This window comes from Geotrypetes seraphini, chromosome 3 (genome assembly GCF_902459505.1).
Source record: "Geotrypetes seraphini chromosome 3, aGeoSer1.1, whole genome shotgun sequence".
Taxonomy (NCBI): Eukaryota; Metazoa; Chordata; class Amphibia; order Gymnophiona; family Dermophiidae; genus Geotrypetes; species Geotrypetes seraphini.
In genome coordinates this window covers 34621103-34639141 of record NC_047086.1, presented here as the reverse complement: position 1 = coordinate 34639141, position 18039 = coordinate 34621103, and positions in this window count along the sequence as shown.

Below are 18039 nucleotides of genomic sequence, written 5' to 3'. Positions count from 1 at the left end.
TCTCTCGGGCTGACTTCGAATGATACTCTTTTGTCCCAGCCCGTTCGTTCTATTCTCGGTAGCGGTAATCCATGCAGAAATTACACCTTGAATGGAGAAACTTTAACTAGTACTTCGGCGGAACGAGACCTAGGAGTAATCATCAGTGCAGACATGAAAACTGCCAATCAAGTGGAGAAGGCTTCATCTAAAGCAAGGCAGATGATGGGATGTATCAGTAGAAGCTTTGTCAGCAAGAAGCCTGAAGTCATAATACCATTGTACAGAACCATGGTGAGACCTCATCTGGAATACTGTGTACAATTCTGGAGGCCACATTACCGTAAAGATGTGCTTAGAGTCGAGTCGGTTCAACGGATGGCCACCAGGAGGATCTCGGGTCTCAAAGGTCTCTCGTACGAGGAGAGACTAAACAAACTACAGCTCTACACTCTAGAAGAACGTAGGGAGAGGAGAGACATGATTGAGACATTTAAATACATCACAGGACGTATTGAGGTGAAAGATGATATCTTCTTTCTCAGGGGACCCTCTGTCACCAGAGGGCATCCGCTCAAACTCAGGGGCGGGAAATTTCATGGCGACATCAGGAAGTACCTCTTCACAGAAAGAGTGGTTGACCGTTGGAATGAGCTTCCAGCGCAGGTGATCGAGGCCAGCAGCGTGCTGGACTTTAAGAATAAATGGGATACCTATGTGGGATCCCTACGAGGGTCGAATAAATAGTCACTAGGTATAGACTTAAGAGGAAGGGACAGTAGGGTGGGCAGACTTGATGGGCTATAGCCCTTTTCTGCCGTCATCTTCTATGTTTCTATGTTTCTATTTTAATAAAAAATACAGGGAGAGTGCAGCTATTTACTTATCCTTCTATAAATTTTGCCACTACAAGAGGTTTCTTGGGAAAACTTTTTCTTTTCAGGCCGCTAAAATGAATACATGGCTCGGAAAAATGATGTTAGAAGCTTCTTATTTAGATTTTAGGAAATTACTAAAGGCTCAGTTATTTGATAAGCTGACATCGTAATGGTTTTACATTTTCTCCTATTTTCAACCATGCTCGCATTTTATTCCTTATGCTTTTTACTCACATGGTTTTACAATTCTATCTTGATTAATTTTATTGAAATGTTTGTATTTTTTATTCCGATTAATTTTACTGAAATGTATGCACTGCCTTTTATTGTATCGTATTGAGATTTTTTTTATTGAAAATGTATGTATGTATTGTTTTTTTCATGCTGTGAGCCGCTTAAAACCTCCCCGGTATGGCGGCATATAAATAAATAATAATAATAGGGACCTGGATTGGCCACCGTAAGAACAGTAAGGGGCTCATAATCGAAACAGAAAAACGTCTAAAAACTGGCCTAAATCGGCACTTGGATGATTAGTAACACAAGTCGTCCAAGTGCCGATAATCGAACCGGGTTTTGGACGTATTTAAAAATGACTTAGGCCTTCTCAGTGCTGCTGAACGACCACAGATAAAAGGGGCGTTTTAGGAGGAGTGGTGAGGGTGGGATTTGGGCGGGACGTGGACTAGAGAATGACACAGTGACAAAATTCATCACCGTTCCCGTCCCCGCGGTAAACCATCTTCATGTCATTCTTTAAGGAGAGAGGGAAGAATCAGAGTATGAATGGCCACAACCACTGACCCTAAAGCTTTGCTTTGAAGAATGCTGGTGTAGAAGGACTGAGGTTGAAACAGACACTACAGAATGACGGTCTCTGGTATCCAGAGCAGATATTGTGATGTCATAATGCCTCATTCCACCAGTGCCTAAGAGCCAATCACATCAGTGATGTCACAATGGCCTCATTATCCTTGGCTCACATAAGAATCAGAGTATGAATGGCCACAACCACTGACCTGCAAGCTTTGCTTTGAAGAATGCTGGTGTAGAAGGACCGAGGTTGAAATAGACACTAGAAAATGACATGGGATTATTTCCCGCGGTTATCCGCGGGGACGGGAACGGTGATGAATTTTGTCACCGTGTCATTCTCTAACATGGACCATCTTAGACTTAGTCGTACTGCATGTATAACCAAAAGTTTTACAACACTCCCTAGACGGAACTTGGACGTTGTGACTTAGGCCATCTAAAATCAGGTCTAAGTGCACAGAAGGTATCCAAAGTGACCAGATAAGCACTGAAGACACAAAGTACAGACCCCAACACACTGCCTCAGTGATCACTGACCCCCCCCCTAAAAAAACGTAATAACAACTTTACATATCTGCCTCCAGACCATCAGCACCTGGCAGCCTGACATAGGAAAGTCTAGTAGAGCTGCACAGAGGGGGCTTAAGTGGTCTTGGGAGTGGGTTAGTGAACCATGGAGAGGAGGACCCAGGCCCATAAGCCACTCTAATCACTGCATTCATGGTGATAAATGTGCACCCACCTCTAAACCTCCCATTCCATTTTGTACTGCCATATAAGTGGCTCCTGCAGCCATACAGGCTATTGTGGTGGTAGATAGGTGGGTCTAGTAGGTTCTGGGAGTATTTTTGGGAGCTCACCATGACCTATAAGGGAGCTGTAGTGAGATGTTTCTGTGGTACCCTTTTTGTAAAGTTCACAGCAGTGCTCTGTAAGGTACCCCACTGCTCTGGTGCCATGTCTGGGTGTTCAGTCCATCATATTTCTGGCCCGACCGTGCCCAAAAAGTTTTTTTCTAGGCGTTTGTGACTCGGACGAAAATGGGATATAAAGATGGATGACTTAGCGATCTGGGCGATCAGCTGGCTGGATGTACAGTTGGATGATTTTCAGAAAAAAAATATGCTGGACGTATTTTTTGAAAATGGAACTTTTCCCGTGTCCGACTTTGGGCAACTTGCAACTTAGGCCAAAATGCACTTAGACATTTCTTTTGATTATGCCCCTCCACAGCTATTGTTATGTTCTTAGGAAATTGAAAGACAAAACATCCAAATGGTAGATTAAATTTAAGGTGGACAAATGTAAAGTGATGCACAATGGGAAGAATAACCCAAATCACAGTTACCAGAAGCTAGGGTTCACCTTGGGGATCAGTGCCCAAGGAAAAGATCTGGGTTTCATTGTAGATAATATGCTGAAACCTTCTGCCCAACATGCAGAACTTATGTCGGCACTTTTGATTGTTTCTACTCTCCTTTATAGAAACATGATGGCAGATAAAGGCCAAATAGCCCATCCAGTCTGCCCATCCACACTAATCATCTCTTCCTCTCTCTAAGAGATCCCAAATGCCTATCCCAGGTTTTCTTGAATTCAAACACAGTTTCATGGCTCCACATCATTCTCTTCTTGGCTGGGCAGAGAACTTGTATTGTGATATCATAATGCCTCATTCCACCAATGTCTAAGAGCCAACCTCATCGGTGATGTCACAATGGCTTGGTTTCCCTATACTTAGAAACATAGAAACATGATGGCAGATAAAGGCCAAATAGCCCATCCAGTCTGCCCATCCACAGTAACCATTATCTCTTCCTCTCTCTAAGAGATCCCACATGCCTTTCGCCTGCCTTCTTGAATTCAGACACAGTCTCTGTCTCCACTACTTCCTCCGGGAGACTGTTTCACGCATCTACCACCCTTTCTTACGCCACGTGTACTAAAGGAGAGCAGAGACAAGGAAGTTCTTTTTCACTCAGAGGGTGGTGGATATATGGAACGTGCTACCGGAGGATGTGATAAGCAGGAGCACGCTATAGGGCTTCAAAGAGGGTCTGGACAGGTACCTGGAGGACAAAGGGATTGAGGGGTACAGATAGGAGTAGAGGTAGGTAATAGGGATAGGATTAGAGGCAGTTACAAAATTAGTCAGGGACACTGTTCAGGCAATTAGGCCTGATGGGCCGCCGCGAGAGTGGACCGCTGGGCAGGATGGACCTCTGGTCTGACTCAGCGGAGGCAACTTCTTATGTTCTTATGTTCTAACTGTGTGCGTAAGTTCTGTACTGATGAAGGCTCCTGAAAGAGCATTTGTTGTCACAGGCTGACTTTGAACTGTGATTGTGATGATAGTAAATTGCTGTTTGTTTTTGTCATCTCTGTTTATATTTCTTTTTGTGGTCTGGTTTTTATATGGAATGTGTTCTGTCACATATGCTGTGTTGTACTCTGCTTTGGATAAAAGCAGATTATAGATTGAAATAAATGAAATGAAATGTAAGAAATGGCTCCTGCTCCATGGACTATATAAAATATTCAAGACAAATGCAAAAATAAATAAATAAATAGTGAGTTTAATTTATTATGGTAATGAATAAAAACAATATACTGTAGGTATAAATGCAACATAAGGGATTATGATTTAGACATTTCAAAAAGGATGGCTTTTAGTCTAAATTTGAAGGCCAGAGAGGAAGCATGACCCACTGACTCAGGAAATTTATTCCAGTCATATGAAGAAGCTAGGCGATGGTGGAGAAAGGTTCAGATAAGAGCGTGACTTTATTGATAGGTGAGGTTCCTGAATAGACTTGTAGGGAGAGATAAGAGAGAAGAAGTAATGAGGAGCTGCCGAATGAGAGCACTTATTGGAGAGTAATAGAAATTTTAACTGCTTGCTGAAAATGGATAGAGAGCCAATGAAGTGATTTGCGAAGAGTGGCTATGTATAGGCACTGGCAGAATAGAAATAGTTTTGAATAAATCGAAGTTCAAGTTGTAATAGCCTAAACTCATAGGGAACAGATTTTTGGTAGTGTGCTCAGAAAGGAAGGAACAAATTTTGCTCTTTTAAAATTTTCTCTTTACGAGCATTGTACAATAATCATTCAGTTCAAATGGACTGAAAGAAATATGGCTTACAAAAATGACAGGAAAAAGCCTTCATCTAATAGGGAAAAGAAGTCTAATTAGATGACAATACTAACAAGAATAAGAAAAAGCATTAAAATAAGCAATTGCTGGTATGGAAAAAAAGAAAAGACTAGATAAAAAGGCAAACTACTACAAGTCAGCCAAAAGCATCCACCATGTAGAAATATTCATCGCACTGGTCTTCATTCATCTGTATCAATTTAAAAAATATATATACTGTCATTGTATGGGATGAAAGCAAAGAAATGCATTGCCTATGAACTGAACAAAATGCCTACAAGGAAACTTTAATGTCAAATTAGCATTTAAGGTTAGTACCTCAAGCTTGAAGGCCAAATCCTCTCTCTTTCCTGTGTGGCATGAGAAAAATCAGAAAAAAAACCCTGTGCCCTTGATTCAAAAATTTGTTCATTACCGTAATATTTTGAAAATACCAATGCAGAACCACTTTATGATATGGATCATGGGCAAAGCTCAGCACCAGTGTAAACCTTTCAATCAAAACCTTCAAGGAACTTTCCAGAAAACCAATAAGGTTTATTGGGGGGGAGGGGGGTTGAGGATTCCACATTATTCTCCCACTCATCCTGAACTTTTCCCTTTACAACACTGCTTGATGTCTGTAGCTGGCTGATTGCAAGACCGTCATCTTATTCTCAATGAAATGAAAATGAATGACTTCTGGATCAATGGTGGTTTAGATCAGGGGTCTCAAAGTCCCTCCTTGAGGGCCGCAATCCAGTCGGGTTTTCAGGATTTCCCCAATGACTATGCATGAGATCTATGTGCATGCACTGCTTTCGATGCATATTCATTGGGTAAATCCTGAAAGCCCGACTGGATTGCGGCCCTCAAGGAGGGACTTTGAGACCCCTGGTTTAGATCAACCTTCACTGATTCCATTATTGTTTGATTTTCCTATTACCCCAGTTACTTCTATCGGGTACTTAAGGGTTACAATATACTCTAACGACCTATCATTTGGGCTACATATTTCTAATTTGTCTGGTCTGTTATTGTTGTTGTTTTTCTGTGTGTGTGTGTATTATGTCAAATATGCATAGTTATTTCTGTACTGAGGTTATGAAGACTCCTACACGTGTACTTATTTTCAAATCTGGATTGTAGTAACATTGAGTTTGTGGGTATAACTACATGCAGACTGAACCATCTTCAGACATTGCAGAATACTGCAGCTCACGTTCCCTGCTATGTTCACAAATCTAACCACATCCATCCACTCCTAGTCCAGTTACATTGGTTACCAGTTAAATTTTGCTTTCAATGTAAGTTACTATTCTTGACCTTCAAGGCTTTCCATAAACATTTACCTAATTATTTGTTCCCATATGATTCCCCTTTACTTCATTAATACTGCTTGATATAACATGCCAGAGTGTCTTTTGGGGTCCTTTTATTAAGGCGCGCTAACCGATTTAGCGCGCTAAAGATTAGTGCGCGCTAAATGCTAAGATATCCATTATGTTCTATGGGCGCCTTAGCTTTTAGCATGTGCCAATATTTAGCACGCGCTAAATCGGTTAGCAAGCCTTAATAAATGGACCCCTTTATTTTTTATCTCCACATTTTCTTTTGCTTATACCAAATAGGAGTTGGGGGTTCTAGTGATAGATATGTTTTATTTTTCTCTGTGAGATTATATTCTTTCTTATCAAATACTGCAGTTCTTTTATTGTTTATATGTTTTCATTATAAATCACTTTGATCTGTGATGTAGTAATGGCATTATAGCAAAAATAAATAATCTAACCTAATTTAACTCATGTGTACAAGTCTGGAGAACACAGCTTCAAAAAGATATAAACAGGATGGAGTTTATCCAGAGGAAAGCAACTAAAATGGCCGACTGTCTACATCATAAGGCATATGGGGACAGAGTTAAAGATCTCAATATGTTTACTTTGGAGGAAAGGCAGAAGTAGAGAGGTATGATAGAGACATTTAAATACCTATGTGGCATAAATACCCATGAGGTGAATCTCTTTCAATTGAAAGAAACTCAAGAGTGAGAGGGCATGGGATTAAGTTAAGAGGTGATAAGTTGGTAGTGGATGCCTGGAATGCGCTCCCGAGAGAGGTGGTGGAGAGTAAAACTGTGACTGAGGTCAAAGAAGCGTGGGATGAACACAGAGGATTTAGAATCAGAAAATAATATTAAATATTGAACTAAGGCCAATACTGGGCAGACTTGCATGGTCTGTGTCTGTATATAGCCGTTTGGTGGAGGATGGGCTGTGGAGGGCTTCAATGGCTGTGAGGGTGTAGATGGGCTGGAGTAAGTCTTAATAGAGATTTCGGCAGTTGGAACCCAAACACAGTGCAGGGTAAAGCTTTGGATTCTTGCCCAGAAATAGCTAAGAAGAAAAAATTAAAAATTTAAATTGAATCAGGTTGGGCAGACTGGATGGACCATTTGGGTTTTTATCTGCTGTCATCTACTATGTTACTATGAAAGGGTGGTAGATGCATGGAATAGACTCCTGGTAGATGTGGTAGAGACAAAGACTGTGTATGAATTTAAGAAAGCAAACCTTCGATGAACTCCATAGTCTCAGCAGCAGGTCTCTTCCTTAAGTTTGACCTCCAGAATGTCAATCCTTTCTTCTGGATCTTCTTCCTGTATACAAACTGCTCCTTGATAACACTTCTTAAGAACATAAGAAGTTGCCACCACTGGGTCAGACCATTGGTCCATCGCGCCCAGCGGTCCGCTCTCGCGGCGGCCCGTCAGGTCCATGACCTGTAATGTGGTTCCTGTCCGTTTCTGTAACCTACCTCTTCTTTTTTATCTGTAACCCTCAATCCCCTTTTCTTTTAGGAACTTGTCTAAACCTTCCTTGAAACCCTGCAATGTGCTCTGGGCTATCACAACCTCCGGAAGCGCGTTCCATGTGTCCACCACCCTCTGGGTAAAAAAGAACCTCCTAGCATTTGTTCTAAACCTGTCCCCTCTCAATTTTTCCGAGTGACCCCTTGTGTTAGTGGTTCCCCACAGTCTGAAAAATCTGTCCCTGTCCACTTTCTCTATGCCCCTCAGGATTTTGAAGGTTTCTATCATGTCTCCTCTAAGTCTCCGCTTTTCCAGGGAGAAGAGCCCCAGCATCTTCAACCTGTCAGCATACGAATAGTTTTCCATACCTTTTATCAATTTAGTTGCTCTCCTCTGGACCCCCTCAAGTACTGCCATGTCCTTCTTGAGGTACGGCGACCAGTATTGGACACAGTACTCCAGATGTGGGCGCACCATTGCACGATACAGCGGCATGATGACTTCCTTCGTCCTGGTCGAGATACCCTTTTTAATGATACCCAACATTCTGTTCGCTTTCTTTGAGGCCGTTGCGCACTGAGTTGATGCTTTCAATGTTGTGTCCACCATCACCCCCAGGTCTCTTTCAAGGTTGCTTACCCCTAGCAGTGATCCCCCCATTTTGTAGCTGAACATCGGGTTCTTCTTCCCTACATGCATGACCTTACATTTCTCTATATTAAAACTCATTTGCCATTTTTTTGCCCACTCTTCCAGTCTTGTTAGGTCTCTTTGCAGGACCTCACAGTCTTCCGCGTTTCTAACCCTGCTGCAAAGCTTGGTGTCATCAGCAAATTTGATAACCTCACATGTCATCCCCATCTCCAGGTCGTTGATGAATATATTGAACAGGATTGGTCCCAGCACCGACCCCTGTGGAACTCCACTCGTGACCCATTGCCAGTCTGAGTAATGGCCCTTTACTCCAACCCTCTGCTTCCTGCCTGCCAGCCAGTGCTTGATCCATCGGTGGATATCCCCCTGCACCCCGTGGCTCCATAGCTTCTTAAGTAGTCTTTCGTGAGGTTCCTTATCGAAGGCTTCAACTCTACATTCCCCTCCTGGGACCCCAACTCAGAATCCAGGGTTTTCATTGCTATGGTAACACATCTGGCTCTCAGCAAGTTGTCCTCAGAAAAGCCTAGACTATGCTTCAGTCCACCTTTTCACATTCAGACTCAACTGAAGAAGCAACTAGTCCCACACCAGAGGATTCTAAATGACATTAAGGGCTCCTTTTATCAAGCTGTGTAGGCAGTTAATGCGCAGAATACCACGCGTTCAACCGCCTGCCATGCTAGTCGCTAACGCCTCAATTGACGAAGCGTTAGTTTTTTGGTGTGCCTCAGGGGTTAGCGCGTGATGAAATGTCCGACGCACTAACCCCTGTAGAGCTCCTTGATAAAAGGAGCCCTAAATTTGACTGCATCACTGCTGACACCATTCTAGGTCAAGGAGGGAAGACTTGGCTCTTCATTTTGCTGCAAACTACACTCAGGGAGTTGCTAGGTGGGAAACAACTTGAAGATAAGAGAATGCAAGCTCGAGCACCACCTAGACACCATCTTGGCCATAAAGGAAATCACATTTTGATCATGTTATAGAGAAAAAAAAATTGAAAAATGTTAACAGAGATAGCTATGTGTAGAAAAAGAATAGCCATGGCTCTATGATTATGAGCTGAGGCGACTAAGAGCATAATAGTATTTTCCATAGAGAAAGGGGGAAGGTAGAAACCAGGTATTAGGTAAAAAGATAAGAAGGTCTGTCTGTCTCTCTTTTTCATGTTAAGTTTCTGATATTGGTGAGACATGCAGGCATGATGTCAGTCCAGGAGGCTAAGATATGGGACTGGATTCCTGTAGAAATGTCAGGTATAGAAAGGTATATCTGGAGTCATCAGTACATACGGTACTCAGTACTGTGCTTAGGGAATATTTCAGTTCAAGTCGTGGCTGTCGCTGTTAGTTTGTGGAAGAGTAGATCATGGAAAGTGGGAGAATAGGGGGGAATGGGTAGGCAGTAAAATGGTTAACTGCTATGATACTAGTGCCATGTCACAAACCTACATATCTAAGTCACCAGTTTAAGTAAGTAGTGAGGACACGTTTTTGTTTGAGACAGAAACAAAACAATGTAGAATTAATAATTACCCCAGAATCCTCCGTGTGAAGTCTTGCACATAATGAACATTTAAAAAAAATATGTGCATGTTTCTGAGCTTCTAAACGCACCCCCCACCCCCCAGTGGGAACATTTTTAACATATGTTTAACCCCTATGTAGACTTTTGGTCTATCCAAGCCACACCTAAATAAGGGGTCTTTTTATTAAGGCGCGCTAACTGATTTAGCACGCGCTAAATGCTCAGGTGCCCATAGAATATAATGAATATCTTAGCATTTAGTGACACTAATCTTTAGTGTGCGCTAAATCGGTTAGTGCGCCTTAACACCCAGAGACCCAGTGTTGTAATATTACAACATCACATTTAAGGCTACAAAATAAACCCTCCCCCATTTTTTTTCTTTTTAAAACTTCATGTACATTACTAATAGAACCTATTGTTCAGTTCTGCAACACCATTGGATGGTTGAATGTGTAAATAGGTCTGTTTATCTGGCCATGAAGTCATACAACCCTGTTGCCTGCTTTGGAGTATATCATCTTGTTGTTTTGGACGGGATACATCAGGACTAAAGTAAGTAAAAAGCTTGAAATATTTTTTTATGTGATCATTAATATGTGTAGATCATGCAGATTTTATGACATCATTGAATATACTGATTTTAAGAGATTTAGAGCTGGTTATTTCTATGTTGTAATTTTACAACAGTGGGTCAAAGTGATAGCAAGGTTTTGTCTGCACTCCCCTGAGACCCAGTGTTGTAATATTACAACATCACATTTAAGGCTACAAAATAAACCCTCCCCCATTTTTTTTCTTTTTAAAACTTCATGTACATTACTAATAGAACCTATTGTTCAGTTCTGCAACACCATTGGATGGTTGAATGTGTAAATAGGTCTGTTTATCTGGCCATGAAGTCATACAACCCTGTTGCCTGCTTTGGAGTAATGATGTCCATTCCCTCTGCACACCACTGGAGTACTTTCAGAAGTTTGTGACAGAAGATATGATCAACGCTCTGGCAGATAACACAAATCAGTACAGTTTTCAAAAGAAAGGATCATCTATAAACACAAACACAAAGGAAATAGAGCAAATGATTGGCATGTATCTGAAGATGGGTCTTGTCCAAATGCCTGGAGTCCGTATGTACTGGGAAGCAGACACAAGATACAGTCCTGTCGCTGATGTAATGTCACGAAACAGATTCCAGTCTCTGTTGACATCATTACATTTTGTGAACAATCTAACCGTGTCTGAGATGGAACAAAAAAGTGACAAACTCTGGAAACTCAGACCATGGCTTGATGCTTTCAGAGAGAAATGCCTAAAAGTGGTCCCTGAAGAACATAACTCTGTTGATGAAATGATGATCCCTTTCAGGGGGAAATTCAGCAGCATCAAACAGTACATGCGTGGCAAGCCAAACCCATGGGGGTTCAAGCTGTGGGCAAGGACTGGAATCTCTGGTATACTTTGTGATTTTGATGTGTACCAAGGCAGTGTGAATGGAATACAGGCAAGATCTGAACTTGGACTATCAGGGGATGTTGTGATGAAACTTGCTTCCACACTTCCACATAGTCACAACTACAAGATCTATGCAGACAACTTTTTCACCAGCATCCCATTGATAGTTAGGCTGCTGGATTGTGGAATTCATTACACAGGAACAGCCAGACAAGTGCGCCTTCCAAACTGTAATCTTGAGGATGAGAAAAGCTTGAAGAAAAAGGGAAGAGGAAGCTTTGATGTCAGAGTGGAGTCAAATCACAACATTTGTGCTGTGAAATGGTTTGACAACAGACAGGTTACACTTGTGTCTTCCTTTGCTGGCCCACAACCAGTGGAGAAGATTCAACGCTGGGACAAAACTGCCAAAAGATTTGTTGAAGTTGAGAGGCCTTATATCGTGGCTGCCTATAACAAATTCATGGGCGGAGTGGATTTGTTAGACTCATTTGCAGCAAAATACAAGTTTCCACTGAAGTCCTACCGCTGGTACCTTTACATCTTCTGGCACACCATTAACCTAGCTGTGATCAATGTTTGGCTCCTGTACAAAAGGGACTGCAAAGCTTTGGATATCCCAAAGAAACAGATGCTAAACAGGAGAATGTTTCAGGCCCAGTTGGCATCTTCTCTTATCCTGATCGGAACGGCTGGGTCAGTGTCAAAGCGAGGGCGACCATCTGCAAGCCCAGTTTCATCAAGAGGGGGCACCTTGACTTCCCAAAAGAGGCAGTTTACAGATGATGGAGGTTCTTCAGCTGCCATGACAGCCAAAAAGTCAAATGCACACCCTCCAAAGGAAGTTTGCAAGGACATGATTGGACATTTTCCCATCAAAGCCGATAGAGGACGGTGCCGACACTGTGCAAAAGGCTATACCAGGGGTCTGCAACCTTTAAGACATAAAGAGCCACTTGGACCCGTTTTCGAAAAGAAAAAAAAACTTGGAGCCGCAAAACCATTATAAAACAAATCTAACACTGCATATATTGTTTCTTATCTTAATGCTATATACAGGATCACTAAATTGAAAATAAAATCATTTTTCCTACCTTTGCTATTTGGTGATTTCATGAGTCTCTGGTTGCACTTTCTTCTTCTGACTGTGCATCCAATCTTTCTTCCTTTCTTTCAGCCTCCTGTATGTTTCCTCTCCTCCAGACCTCATTCTCTCCCCCAACTTTTTCTTTCTGTCTCCCTGTTCCCCCTTCTTTCTGTCTCCGTGCCGTCCCCCAAGCCACTCGGTTTGCTGCCACCGCAATCGGGGAACAGCCCCCAAGCCACCGCCGTCCCAAGCTTTCCCTGCAGAAGTGTTGCGCTGACCAGCATTCCGCTCCCTGACGTCAATTCTGACGTAGGAGAGGAAGTTCCGGGCCAACAAGGCATTTCTCCTCATTCCATCCAGCCTGAGCCCCATCTCTCCTTGATCCAGCATTTCCCTTCTGTGTCTGTCAGAATTACCATTCCACCTATTTTCCAGCATCACCCTTCTTTGTGTCCATCTCACCTATATCCCTATCTCACCACTTTTTCAGAATCTTCATTTGTCTCTATCCTTGTCTTTACCCCATGTTCACCATTTGCCCTTTCAATGTCTTTATCTCCCCCCCCCCCACACTTTTTCAGCATTACTTCTATGTCTCTATTTCACCTCCTCTTCATGTCCCCTCTGTATCTCTATCCTTATTCAGTAGGTCCTGCTTACTCTTTCTCTTCTTTGTGTCACTATCTCCATTTTCAGCTTTCCCCCCCCCCCTTTTCCTTTGTTACTGCACCCTGTAGCTAGAATCTTTCCACCCTCCCTCCATTCCAGCCCAGCCCAGTATGAAATATTTCCTTTTGTTTCCCTCCCCTCTCTCTTCTGCTCCCTCACCCACGAGTCCTGCATCTGGCCCTCTCCCTTCTACCTGCACCTGGCAACACCCCCCTGCTCCGCGGCTCTCTTCAGCAACTCGTCAGCAGCGGTGATCAAGACAAGCTGCCGACATCGAGGCCTTCCCTCTACGAGTCCCGCCTTTGTGGAAAAAGGAAGTTGAAACAAGCGGGACTCGCAGAGGGTAGGCCCCGACGTCAGAAGCTGCTGCTGAGTTGCCGAAGAGAGCCGCGGAGCAGGGGATGTGGCCGGAAGCAGGTAGAAGGGAGAGGGAGATAGGAAGGCTGTAGATCTCCGGAGCATGACACCGACCCCAGCCAGGATGATTTCTTTTTCAGGCACCTTACAAGTCCAGCGTCGCGGCGGGAAATAGCCATGCTGAGCAGTGAGCTCAGCACTACACAGATGAAAGCCTTGCTTGCTGATTGGTCCGGCGGCACGGCGGGGCGGGGCCGCCGGACCAATCAGCAAGCAAGGCTTTCATCTGTGTATGTGCTGAGCTCACTGCTCAGCATGGCTATTTCCCGCCGCGACGCCGGACTTAAGCTGCATGCCTGCGTGACACACTACCGGAGCCGCAGCAAAGGTGGAAAAGAGCCGCATGCGGCTCTGGAGCCGCAGGTTGCCGACCCCCGGGCTATACCAACACACTTTGCAGGAAGTGCAATGTTCGCCTGTGCTTTTCAGAGCAAAATAACTGTTTTTGGAACTACCATAACTGAATAAATGAACAAATAAAACATGCACATATAGGGCTCGATTCACAAAACCGTGCTATGAAGATAGCACAAGTGCTATTTCATAGCGTGGCCGTTTTTACCCGTATTTGCGCTAACATGAAATTTTTTGTGCAAAAACACGAAATTTCTTGATTACCGCTGATAGAAGTCAATGGGCGCTTCACAGGGAAAAATTTGCGTTTTTATATGATACTCATTTTTTGTATTAAATTGATAATAAAAATTACTTTTTTCTTTATTATACTATTGTTGTTGTGTATATACATAAACTTAGGTGGGTCTTTATAAGCTGTAAAGTACAAATAAACTTTTAATTATTCCTTACATGTGTTCAGAGAGAGAGTGACACTATTGAAATTCTGCTACCTTACAGGCCCAGCGTTGCAATTTTACAACATCCTCCCCAAAAGTTACTAAAATGTCAAAATAAAAAAAAAAAACACTGATTTAGGGATCACAAGCCTCCTATAACAACATGTGAACGTTCGAAAACATTTTTTTACGTTTTTTTCTATATTTGGGTCTCTGAAAAGACCCTCTAAGCCATGCCCCCTGCATCCCAGTGATTTCCCCATGTATTAGCAGCTTCCTGAAATCACCATATAAACATGCATGCGATCTACATGTATAAGTGCCACTATTTAAATGTCATTTGCATTTGTAAGTAGAGCGATGGCTGCCTACTAATATACTCTGTGGAGTGACGATGTTCCCAAATGGACTTTATTTGAAAGTATCAAAGTTCCAAAGGTACACTGAAATCATCCACATAAAATAATTCCATCCACATAAAAGTAAATCATCCAAATAAGAGCCTTAAAGGACCTAGTCCGCTAGGGATACAGGACCCAACACGGTCCGCGTTTCGACAAAAAGTCTTCTTCAGGGGTCCCTGGGGGTCCTATAAAGGTGTGTACATGGGAAACAATTGTGTGGTGAACCGGAAGAAGACTTTTTGTCGAAACGCGGACCGTGTTGGGTCCTGTATCCCTAGCGGACTAGGTCCTTTAAGGCTCTTATGTGGATGATTTACTTTTATGTGGATGGAATTATTTTATGTGGATGATTTTAGTGTACCTTTGGAACTTTGATACTTTCAAATAAAGTCCATTTAGGAACATCGTCACTCCACAGAGTTTTTTTGGTTTTCTCTGGATTTTCTTCTTTGTGGATATTTTGGGGTCAATTCCTTTTGTTTTTGGCCTACTAATATACTACACTGATTGTTCTAGCTCTCTTCTATTGGGGGTTATACGGATGTAATTTTATCATGGGGAAATACAAGTCACTGCCTGTATCAGGACTTTCTTGCCAGGTTGCAGTATGAAATTCATTGCACATAGCATCCCTACCTGATAGTTTTATCAATTCTAAATGATACTCATTTCTAGAAATTAAGGCAAAAATCAAGATTAGAAATGTCATTTGCAGACTTAGCAGCAATACCAAAATGAGAAAGATAGCCTTTCTAGGAACTGGGATTGCAGATGAAAAAACTGCAAGCAAGTGGGTTTAATAGTAGCAGTTATATGTTATTCCTTCCCCAATATTTCTGCTGCTGTATGTGCATGAGTTTGCATGTTACTATTTAATTTCTCCTTTCTCGACAATTGTTATTCTCTTTGGTATTATTATTAAGAATGCAATAAAAAGTACCCCCCAAAATACCCACAGGATACCCCACACCTCCCCAATTCTAGAAGACATGTTGTTGCTAGTCGCCAAGCTCCAACTCCTTACCCACACCCATGACATAAACCAATACCCAATACCCCTAAAAGACCATCCTAATGTAAGTTCCCCTGGTACTCTAGGGCATGGAAGGCAGAAACAATCCCCAGGTTCAAAATGGCAGCTAAAACCTATAGCAGTAGCCTTACAGTAGCACTTCTAGGGTACTTCTAGTAGTACTTCTAGGGTGCCGAATAAGGGCAAAAGCTCTGAGCCCTAGTAGTACAGAGGTACGGGGGGAAGGGATGGCATGAGCACGGTGGGGTGGAGAGGTTCCGGTGCTCCATGACATGGCGTTCAGAGCGATCTGCCATCCCTCACTGCGCCACTGACTACTAGGCATACACAGTGCTGTATATCAAAACATGGAAGAGACAGTCCCTGCTCACAAGAGAATATACTCTAGCTAAGACAGACAAACTGGACCAAAAGGAGCATGTACGTATACAAAGTGCTAAGGTGGGGAAATTACAGAGGAAATGATAAGACAGGTATTGGTGATTATCAGGTGGATTTGAGTTTGGAACTGAAAGCAGCTTCAAAGAAGTGGACTTTGAGTCTGGATTTGAATACTGCCAGGGACAGAGCTTGACGTACTGATTTAGGCAGTTTGCTCCAGGCATACAATGCAGCAAAGTAGAAAGGACAAAGTCTGGAGCAGAAGGCCTGGGGGGTGGAAGATGAGAGAGGAGAGATATTGAGTAGCTGCAGAGTGAATACACTTTTAGTTCAGTAAGAAGAGTTTGAACTGTTATGGAAATGGATAGGAACCCAATGAAGTGACTTGAGGAGGGGGGTTGTGTGGACATAGCAACATTGGCGGAATATGAGGCATGCAACAGAGTTTTGAACAAATTGAAGGGGGAGAGAGATGGTTTTGCGGAAGGCTAGTGAGAAGCAGGTTGCAGTAGTCTAGATGAGAAGCGATGATAGTATGGATGAGGGTTTTAGCAGTGTACTCAGAGAGGAAAGGTCAGATTGTACAAACGTAGAGAAAGAAACAATGGGTTTTGGTGGTCTGTTGGATTTATGAAGAGGAGGAGAGAGATTACCCAGAGGATATGAGCTGATGAGACAGGGATGAGGTGGACATTATCCACAAGGATAGAGAACAGGGGAAGAGGAAAGGTGGCTTTAGGAAGAAAAATCAGGAGCACAATCTTGATCATGTTTAATTTTAAATGGTGGTGAGGCATCCAGGTAGTGATGTCAGACAGGCAAACTGACAACTTAGCCTGAATGTCTGTAGAGATTTCCATTGTAGAGAGATCTGTGAGCCATCAGCATAGAGGTGATACTGGAAGCCATGTGAAGAGATTAGAGTACCAAAGGAAGAACTGTAGATGGAAAAAAGAAGTGGCCTCAGGACAGAGCCCTCAGGTACACTAATCAATAGCAGGATGGTGGCAAAGGATGATCCACTAGACCAGTGCTTTTCAACCTTTTTACACCTAAGGACCAGCAGAAATAAAAGAATTATTCTGTGGACCGGCATCGGTCCGTGGACTGGCGGTTGAAGAACACTGGATTAAGTCGTACACCAGACCCCGCCCATCTCTACCCAATCTCTACCCCAGACCCCGCCCCCATAATAGTACTAATTGCATCTTGCACGTCCCGTGCCTCATCTGGAAGCCTTCCCTCAACATCAGAGAGAAGGCTTCCGGTTCAGGCGCAGGATGCCCGTAGGAGCCACTGCCCATGGCTTTGTGCACTGAATCAGTTAGGAAGAGGGAGCTGGCTTGAAGATAACGCTGCATCGATTGCACCGTGGACCAGCGGTTGAAGAACACTGTTTTGGGCCTGATGCACGTGCTGGCCCTGTGGACCGGCAGGAAATTTCTGTGGACCGGCACTGGTCCATGGATCGGTGGTTGAAGAACACTGCACTAGACCATAAGTTAAAGGTACAATAGGAGAGAAAGGTAGAAAACCATGAGATAACATAGCCCTAAAACCCATTATTACATGTGTAAATCTGAGGAAATCCCCCAATCCACCATGACACTCCCATTTCCGTGCCCTCTTTGTGATACCACATATAAATTTTAGGCATAGATTCTGCATATCAATTTATGCATGTAAATTTAAATTAAATTCAATTAATGCTAGTGATTGCTTGTTAAGAAACCACAGTGCTAATTGGCTCATTATTCAATTAAGTTGCACACACAATTGATGGCAAATCATCACTACCTTATACTGAACCCTAAATGCCACTGGCAACCAGTGTAACTGCCGAAGGTAATTGATTAGCATCAATGTATTGCAAGTTAATGGATCATTAGCTAATTGATTTATATGTACATCTTCAATCCATATGCAAATTTTTGCTGCACATTTTTTGGTACATATGTAGAATCTGGGGGATAATGTCAAATTCTGAAAATTAAC